The 9840-nt window shown below is 45.6% G+C and overlaps 1 pseudogene; it reads right to left on the reverse strand.

Moving 5' to 3' along the window:
- Nucleotides 1-652: 652 nt before the first annotated feature.
- Nucleotides 653-3911, reverse strand: LOC133244225 (AT-rich interactive domain-containing protein 3A-like; annotated as a pseudogene).
- Between the last annotated feature and the right edge of the window lie 5929 nt (nucleotides 3912-9840).

Here is a 9840-nt window from a genome sequence, read left to right on the forward strand (position 1 = left end):
TGGAATGTTACAAGGCAAAGCATGGGGGAAAGCTGCTGTGGATCCTAACAAGAGAGGGGGGAAGTCAGGGAGGTTAAAGATAGGCTTACCTGCATCTCAGCTGAGGAGGGGGCAGCCTCCCCCCACAGGTAGCACAGGGCTCCTGCCTGCCCGCATTCCCAGGGAGCCATCTGACAGGGTTAAACTTGCAGTAAACTATGTAACTTGAAGTTTGCTGCAAGAAGCTTCTAAATATGTGGTGCCAAGTGCAAGTTGCTCAGTCATGTACAACTCTTTCTCACCCCCTGGACTGTACAGTTGCTCAGTCGTGTCTGACTCTGCGAATCCATACAGTCCATGGGATTCTCTAGGCCAGAATACTGGAGTGGGTAACCTTTCCCTTCTCCAAGGGATCCTCCCAACCCCAGGATCAAACTGCATTGCAGGCGGACTCTTTACCAGCTGAGCCACAAGGGAAGCCCAAAATATGTAGATAGTTCTAAAAACATGGTAAGAATGGAAAGTAAAAAACAAAAGTTATAAGCCAGTACAGAAGTCTAATCATCTGGAACAACCTAGCAATTTAATTTCCTTGAAAAATGCAACCAGAGTTCAGACTGCAGTAACCAAGGCAGATTAACTAGGTTGATGGCAGGTATAATTAAGTAATTGGAAACTGCAGGCATGAATATACATTTGAACATGACTGACAATTTGAAACATAATAAATGTTCAAATGTGACAGAGAGGAGTCCACAGGCTAAGCCATCACACCAACAACTCTGCAAACCAGTGCCTCACAAATTGCACCTGAACCTGGCCTTAGTCCTATTTTGTTTCTGGCATAAGATGAGAAGGGCCTTGGTTCAAGCGTTCTGTGGACAGAGCAGGACAAACTGTCAGAGAGTTGGTGTAATGTTTTAAAACGACCACTGTCACTGACTGCACTTCCTCAAATAAGTTTGTGGATATTAAAAATATTGATATATAAATGCAATGCTTTCCAATTTCTTTTTTTTTTAACTTGGTTTTTTTTTTTTTTTTTTTTTTGCCTTTCTTTCTTTTTCAAGTCCAGTTGCCCTGAATGAATACAAATATATAGATATACATATACCCTTTTCCTAGGTTTGATTCCTCCCCCAAGAATAAAATAGAATATTTACAAAACAAAACCCCGAAAACCTCTTAAAAACCCTATAGAGTTTGAATTTCACTATTTCTTTTAAAAAAACAACAACAAAGTTCCCGAAAGCAACAATAACAAAAAAATTCAACTGATCTTGGCTCAGGGGTTTCATTCAACACAAGGAGCTGGGTGTGGTGAGTGTGTGACAAATGGACCCCCCCCAAAAAAAAAAACAAAGGCAAAGAAAAAAACCAGATAAAAATGAAAAAACACAGTGCAGGGATGTATGAGGTAAACAGGACTGGCCTGTTGAAACCAGACACCAGTCCACATGGGTCCACCAGGGCTGCAGGCCCTAGTAGACATTTGCCTCTCTCATTTCTAATTTCCTTTGATATTCTCACAATTCATCTCTGAATGTCCGAAACCTGAGTAATTCAAGTGTTCCTTGGTTTTCCCATTTTATTAAATTTTCTTTATATATGTATACATATTTTTCTTCTCCTTTTGGTGTTAAGCTGTTGCTCCTCTGTGGATACCTCCCCTCCCCACCAGTATCTTCCTCCATCCCAGCCCCTGCTTGGCCCACCTGGACCCCCCTGCCCAGTGTGGCAGGTTCCCAGGATGGAGAGTGTTTGAGGTGGCTGTCGGGAGTGCAGACATCCCTGCTGGCCCTGCCTGGCTGCCTGCACGGCTGCTGCTGCTGTGGGTCCCGCTGTTTCCTCCCCGGCTGCTGCCGCCTCCACCTTTGCTGGGAGCGGAGCGTGGCGTGGAGGCCGGCGGCTGGTCGAACAGCACTCCTGTGTACATGATTCCGTTAATCTCTCCTGACATGTCAATACTCTTGCTGTCGTTGGTGCTGGTCAGGTTCGTAGCTGAATCCTGGTGGCTCTCGGAGGCTTGGCTGTTGATCTCATGGACGCTCATGGGCAGCTGTGCCGTCATGGCCAGGAAGTTCTGCTGAAGTGCCTGCTGCATCAGCCGCTGCTGCTCCTCTGCCACTAGGGCCATTTTCTTCTCAGGAGGTTCCCCATACTCCAGTTTCTCCTGAAGCTGCTCCAAGGCAGCCACCTGTGCTGCTACGGCCGCTTGGGCTGCTACTGCCTGGGCCACCACCACTGGGTGACCAGGGAGACTGGCAGGCAGCTGGGGACTGTGATGGGGATGGCCACATCCTCCTCTTTCTTGACCTTGGCGGCTGGGGTGATGGAGCTGCCATTGGTGCTGGTGGCCAGGCCCAGGGAGGACACAGGCAGCTTGGGCGAGGACCGCATGCTGTGGGCCCCGGCCGGCAAGTAGGCAAAGAGGGAGCCCTCAAAGCTCTGGTGCCGGCCCTCCCTCCGATTGCTGCCGATGGCTGCCTGGAGCTGGTTGGGGTTGCTGAGGCCACTCTTCTCACACTCCTAGGGGTACAGGTACTTCATATACTGGGTTCGCAGCATGAAGGCAGCACTGGTGATGGATGTGGGCAGGTTCAGTCCTTTGGTAATCTCCCGCCACGGCTTCTTGTTGATGACCTCCACCAGGCTGCCCTTCTCCATCGCCGGCACATACGACACGAACAGGTGGAGCACCTGCTTTGCCACGATGGGATGCGGTTCACAGGTGTCCCTCGCTTCTGCATGAAACTGAACAAGTCATCCAGGAACTCCTTCCTCTTGGGGTCTGCGTCCAGTTTATACAGCTGCTTGAACTGCTGCTCATATGTCCAGTCCCCGTGGTCTGGTGGCTGCAGCTGAGGTGCAGGACGGGCAACCCCTCCGGGGACAGCCGGGCCAGTTCCCGGGTGCTCCTGGCCACCCAGTGCCGGGATCCACTGTCGGGGCGGAAGGCTTGGAGCGGCTGAGCCTTGTGGGGGAACAGGGCTGAGGGGCCCAGGCTGGCGGTGCCCGGGGGCCCAAGCCCCTCCTCATCCTCATAGTCCTCATCCTCCTCGTCCTCTTTGTCATCCCTCAGGTCTTCCTCCAGCTCCTCCTCCTCCTATTTTGGCTTTAGGTCATCGTCGGAGTCTGCATCCTCAAAGCGGCCATTGCCCGTGGGGAGGCTGGCTGCCTCCCTGCCTCGGCTGGGTGGGGTGGGTGAGCCCCTTGCCCCCTCCAGGGCTGCATCCTCATCCTTTGAGTTGGGGAGCGGGGGGGTGAGGGGGGTGCGTCCTCCGAGCTGGGACTGGGAGCATGGCCAAGGCCGGCAGCAGTGGCCTGCATGGCGGCCAGGGCGGCCGTCTGCACCCCCTGCATCCAGGCGCTTTCAGGCTCCCTGTCCTCTTCCAGAGTGACCCTGGTGCGGGCTGGGGGTTCAGGGGGCGGCGGTGGCTGCCGGGCCTCCAGTTCTTGGTGTGACTGCTGCTACCACAGCGGTAGCATCTCCATCACAGCCTGCAGCTTCATGGCCCTGCAGGCCGGGCCGCCCTGGGCACCAGGAGGGGGCCATGGGGGCGGCCCCTGTGGGGAGGGGGCCTGGCTGCACTGCAATGTGGGGGCCGCGGGGGAGCCAAGGCAGTACAGAGTGGCAGGGGGCAGGGGCAGGCGCCGCTGGGCTCAGGCTGAGGGCTGGCTGGGCATGCCAGTGGCCGGTGGGCGACACCTCCTTTCTCACACTGGGCACCAGGGAGGCGGGTGGGAAGGCGGGTGGCGGCAGCTGGCAGGTGGCTCAATCACGTGTGTACAGAAACCAACTGCCCCAGCCTCACCACGCGGGGCCGCTGGGCGGGGCTCAGGGCCTGCTCTGGGGCACATGCCCCACGCCTGGCCTCCAGCCCAGGCCAGGAGCTGCACGCTGCTGGCTCCCGGCCACTGCCGGGTTTGTGCCTGCTTTCCAATTTCAATAAAATGCTGTTATTTCCATAAGATGTTTCTTTTCAGTTTGTAATACTTTCTTAATACAACAAAAATTCTCATAGCTCCCATCTATGAGCTGTTAAATGTTCTGCGAAGTATTTGTGGACATATGAAAAAATCATTTTCGTGGTTGCTTATTGAAATGTATACCAAGTTTCAAAAGTTGGATCAATATCCTAGAAACAAAGTATTATGTAATTCATATAAAATTATCCAGTAAAAGTTTAACATTTCTATAGAAATAAAGAGTAGTGCATAAAAATAAAAGCAGAAGAACATATCTTTTTAGTATTATGAGGTTAAAAATACCTTAACATAGGAAACTAGTGTAATTTGGGGGTCAATATTTGGCAGATATGGAAGGGCTATTGTTTTTTCTCTTTTTTTGTTTCTTTGAAAAAAGACTATAATAGTTTTTATTCTCTGTTCATCTGATGTTAGGTTTAAATTGCCCAAGGAAGTTGAATAATATTGATTATTACTGCTTAGGCTCTATATTTCATATGAGAATTATCCTTGCATAAGAAAGATAGTTTAAGGGAAAGACCTTGGCAAACCACTTCATCCATAAGAGAAATTATGTTTTGTTCACTTGTATTTTGTTTGCTGAATAACATATTGTTTATAGAGACTCACAGCATAGTTAACACAAATGAGGATTAAATCATTTCCATGACTTTCTAATTTTTGACCCATTTCCAGTTCAGTTCAGTGACTCAGTCACATCCAATACTTTGCAACCCCATGGACTGCAGCATGCCAGGCCTCCTGTTCATCACCAACTCCCAGAGATTGCTCAAATTCATGTCCATTGAGTCGGTGATGTCATCCAACTATCTCATCCTCTGTCATCCCCTTCTCCTCCTGCCTTCAATCTTTTCAAGCATAAGGGTCTTTTCTATTGAGTCAGTTCTTCACATCAGGTGACCAAAATGTTGGCGTTTCAGCTTCAGCATCAGTCTTCCAATGACTATTCAGGACTGGTCTCCTTTAGGATGGACTGGTTGGATCTCCTTGCAGTCCAAAGGACTCTCAAGAGTCTTCTCCAACACAATAGTTCAAAAGCATCAGTTCTTCAGTGCTCAGTTTTCTTTATAGTCCAACTCTCACATCCATACATGACTGCTGGAAAAACCATAGCTTTAACTAGATGGACCTTTGTTGGCAAAGTAATGTCTCTGGTTTTTAATATGCTATCTAGGTTGGTCCTAGCTTTTCTTCCATGGAGCAAGCATCTTTTAATTTCATGGCTGCAGTTACCATCTACAATGATTTTGGAGCCCCAGAAATAAAGTCTCTCACTGTTTCCATAATAAATTATTTTCACATAATATTTTCTTGTGTCTCCACTATTGATTGACTTAGGGAAATGATGTGTTTGTGTTTGTATGTGTATATCTATCAAAAATGACAGCCAGCACAAAAATCCAAAGTCACAAGTACATTTTAAGTATGTGCATGTGTGCTCAGTCCCTAAGTCATGTCCAACCCTTCACAACCCTATGGACTCAGACCTCGAGGCTTCTCTATCCATGGAATTCTCCAGGCAAGAATACTGGTGTACGTTGCCATTTCCTCCTCCAGGGGATCTTCCCAACCCGGAGACTGAACCGCATCACCTGTGTCTCCTGGATTGGCAGGCCAGTTCTTTACAACTAAGCCACCTACATTTTAAGTACATTCCTGGTTAAATACATTAACTTTTTATTATAAAACACATATTTAATAATAGGAGGAAAAGGGAATAATTAACATTTTTAATGAAATGCTTTTCCCAGCCATTTTAATAACCTCATTATTAATGATTGCAACTCTGTAGAGTCATGTGGCAGAAGTCATGTGAGACTGACCGGAATCTAGGAGCTCAAGCTCCAGAGGAGAGACGTTTGGTGCCTAATAAATTTCCTACCATCTCCTCAGGAAATAGCTCTGTTTTGTTAAACAAAGTGAAATGAGTTAGCATGTAGTTATAACTTTCTAATATAAGTATCAAAATGTGGAGAAGAGATGACTCCTTAATATTTGGCAAGTATGTGATCTGTTATCTAGGACTTTGTGTACACATATACACACACATTCACCCAGCCTTTTTTAACCTGGAACATTTCCACATTAAAGAATACCAGTGTTGGACTTCCTTGGTGGTCCAGAAGTTAAGACTTCATGCGTCCAATGTAGGAGGCATGGGTTTGATCCTTGGGCAGGGAAGTTCCATATTCCATGTGGTGCAGCCAAAAAAAAAATTATATATATATATATATATATCAGTATTTTTGAAAGCTCTAGAGCTGAACAAAAAGCTTTAAAAGTATTCTTGTTTGTCTTTCAAATATTTGAAGTGCAATTATAGAGTCTTCAAATTCTATCTTTGTAAGACAGAATACTTAGCATTGTAAAATTATTGATCTGATCAATGAGAGCAAGTCTGATATATTTATTTTTCTCAGTCCTCTAGAGTTATATTTTGTTTCTTCTTCAAAGCCCTAAATACTGACAAATTGCTAGTTTACTTGTTTTATTAAAGTCATAAAAAGTGATATAGTCCAAAATCCCTAGATAATATACTTATTTTTTTTTCCATTTTTCCCTGTTTCATTATTTTTTCTTGTTCTTATTTGAAAGAATGGGTCACACATGAAATATATGCTTGTATGCTGGTGGTTCAGACGGTAGAGAATCCGCCTGCAATGCAGGAGACCTGGTTCGATCCATGGGTTGGGAAGATCCAGAGGAGGGCATGGCAACCCACTCCTTTATTCTTGCCTTGAGAATCCCCATGGACAGAGGATCTTGGAAGGCTACAGTCCATGGGATAAAGAGAGTCAAACACGACTGAGCGACTAAGGACAGCATAGCACATGCTTGGAGAAGGCAATGGCAACCCACTCCAGTACTCTCGCCTGGAAAATCCCATGGAAGGAGGAGCCTGGTAGGCTGCAGTCCATGGGGTCGCTAAGAGTCGGACACGACTGAAACGACTTAGCAGCAGCAGCAGCGGCACATGCTTGATATGACTACTTACAGTACTGTAGTCTTGTCAGAATTTGTGGAAAGAAATTTGACTAATGACTGTTAATCCTTTTGTTTTATTACAATTTTTTAAAGGAAAACACTCTAGGTTTCATAAAACCAACTTAAGAAAAACAAGGTAATAGCTATTTTAGTGTTTTATGTTTAAAAACATAGTCTTTCTGTAAATTTCTACCTATTTATTAACACAGGTTATGATGGCATAGAGTGGAAAATAATGGAACTATGTATCATGAACTATTCTCAGCCCCCTTGTTGCTTTTACATTTATTTGTTCCCCCATCTTCATTTTCACTGCCTTTCAATAGACAAATTAAGCAGTAATTAAAACGTTGTTTTGATGTTATGGGTATCTACCTACCAACACAATTCTGTGTAACTTCCATAAACTTGTCTTTAAAAGGAAGTAGAATAGCCCAATGGTCAAAGTTTAGGGGCCGGATCCATTTGAGTTGGAATTTAGCTCAGCTGTTCTCCAGCTTTGTCTTTGACAAGTCCTTTACTCTCTTTAATCTTGGTTTCTTTGTACATACAATAAGGATGCCTACTCTGATGGCTAATTTATGTTTTAACTTGGCTCAGCCAAAGGATGCCCAGACACTTGTCAAACATTATTCCGGGTATATCTGTGAGGGTGTTTCTGATGATGTTAACATTTGAATCTGTAGACAGAGTAAAGCAGATTGTAATTCTTAGTGTGGTGGACCTCATCTAATCAGGTGAAGAACTGAATTGAACAAAACGTCTGTAACTGTTTCTTTCTTGTAACTAGTATCATGAACATTTCCTCATATTATTAATTACCTTTCTACTTTCTGTTTTTGTTATTTTGACTACTTTAGATACTTCATGGGAGTAGAATGATAGATGATTTGTTCTTTTGTGACTTTGTTTTTTCATTTAGTATCATGTTTTCAAGTTTCATCCATGTTGTAGTATGTGATATTCTGTTGTAGGCATAGACCACAATTTCTTCATCCAGTCATCTGTCAATGGATACTTGGGTTGTTTCTACCTCTGGATATTATGAATAATGCTATGATGAACATGGGGTGTATGAATATCTCTTCATGATCTTGCTTTGAGTCCTTTTGGATGATGCTATATTTTTGAGTTCAGTTCAGACGCTCAGTCATGTCCAACTCTTTGTTACCCCGAGGACTGCAGCACACCAGGCCTCCCTGTCCATTACCAACTCCTGGAACCTACCCAAACTCATGTCCATTGAATCAGTGATGCCATCCGGCCATCTCATCCTCTGTCGTTCCCTTCTCCTCCTGCCCTCAATCTTTCCCAGCATCAGGGTCTTTTCAAATGAGTCAGTTCTTTGCATCAGGTGGCCAAAGTATTGGAGTTTCAGCTTCAACATCAGTCCTTCCATTGAACACCCAGGACTGATCTCCTTTAGGATGGACTGGTTGGATCTCCTTGCAGTCCAAGGGACTCTCAAGAGTCTTCTCTAACACCACAGTTCAAAGGCATCAATTCTTCAGTGCTCAGCTTTCTTTAGAGTCCAACTCTCACATCCATACATGACTACTGGAAAAACCATAGCCTTGATTAGACAGACCTTTGTTGGCAAAGTAATGTCTCTGCTTTTTAATATGCTGTCTAGGTTTGTCATAACTTTCCTTCCGAGGAGCTGTATTTTTATTGTGTTTTATTCCCTCTCTCAACTGGCCATCCCACTTGTCCCTCTTCTAGATGGTCTTTTTCTAAACACAAGCATCACAGTTGAACACAATCAGGGCCATGGATCCTAATGAAACGTATCCCTGAGGGACCTCAGAATGCAAACCTGGGTAACAAGCAGCTGGAAACACACAATGAGAGGAGAGGATAGACCAATGTGTTTAACATTAAAATGAGATACTAACTTTGTGTGAAGAGTGGAGCCATTTAGCTATTAAGCACAGCTCAGTCGTGTCTGACTTTGCGACCCCATGGACTGTAACCCACCTAGCTCCTCTGTCCATGGGGATTCTCCAGGCAAGAATCCTGGAGTGGGTTGCCATGCCCTCCTCCAGGGGATCTTCCCAACCCAAGGATTGAACCCAGGTCTCCCACAATGCAGGCAGATCCTTTACCATCTGAGCCACCAAGAATACTGGAGTGGGTAGCCTATCCCTTCTCCAGGGATCTTCGTGACCCAGGAATTGAACTGGGGTCTCCTGTCTTGCAGGTGTATTCTTTACCAGCTAAGCTAGATGAGCTCATTTATCTCCCCTCCACTGTGAAGCTGTCTTCTTAATTTTATCTCAGTTTAGGGTTTCCCTCGTGGTCCACTGGCTAAGACTTCACCTTCCAATGCAGGGGGTGCAGGTTTAATTCCTAGTTGAGAAACTAAGATCCCACATGCTGTGCCACCAAAAACCAAAGCAATGTTATAACAAATTCAATCAAGGCTTTAAAAAAATTGTTTTATCTCAGACTCAGAGGAAAATTCTTTTAAACTTAGACAATCTTCAGCACTGACATCCACACCCAGCTCTTCCATTGGCTCCACTGTTGGAGGGTGGAAAAAATAACAAACCCTCATTGAAGACTTATTATCTTCAGGCATTGTCCAAGCTCTTTCATCAGAGAAGGCGATGGCACCCCACTCCAGTACTCTTGCCTGGAATATCCCATGGATGGAGGAGCCTGGTAGGCTGCAGTCCATGGGGTCGCTAAGAGTCGGACACGACTGAGCGACTTCCCTTTCACTTTTCACTTTCATGCATTGGAGAAGGAAATGGCAACCCACTCCAGTGTTCTTGCCTGGAGAATCCCAGGGATAGGGAGCCTGGTGGCTGCTGTCTATGGGGTCGCACAGAGTCGGACACAACTGAAGTGACTTAGCAGTAGCAAGCTCTTTCATATCTTAAC

This window comes from Bos javanicus, chromosome 3, assembly GCF_032452875.1.
Source record: "Bos javanicus breed banteng chromosome 3, ARS-OSU_banteng_1.0, whole genome shotgun sequence".
In the NCBI taxonomy this organism is placed as follows: domain Eukaryota; kingdom Metazoa; phylum Chordata; class Mammalia; order Artiodactyla; family Bovidae; genus Bos; species Bos javanicus.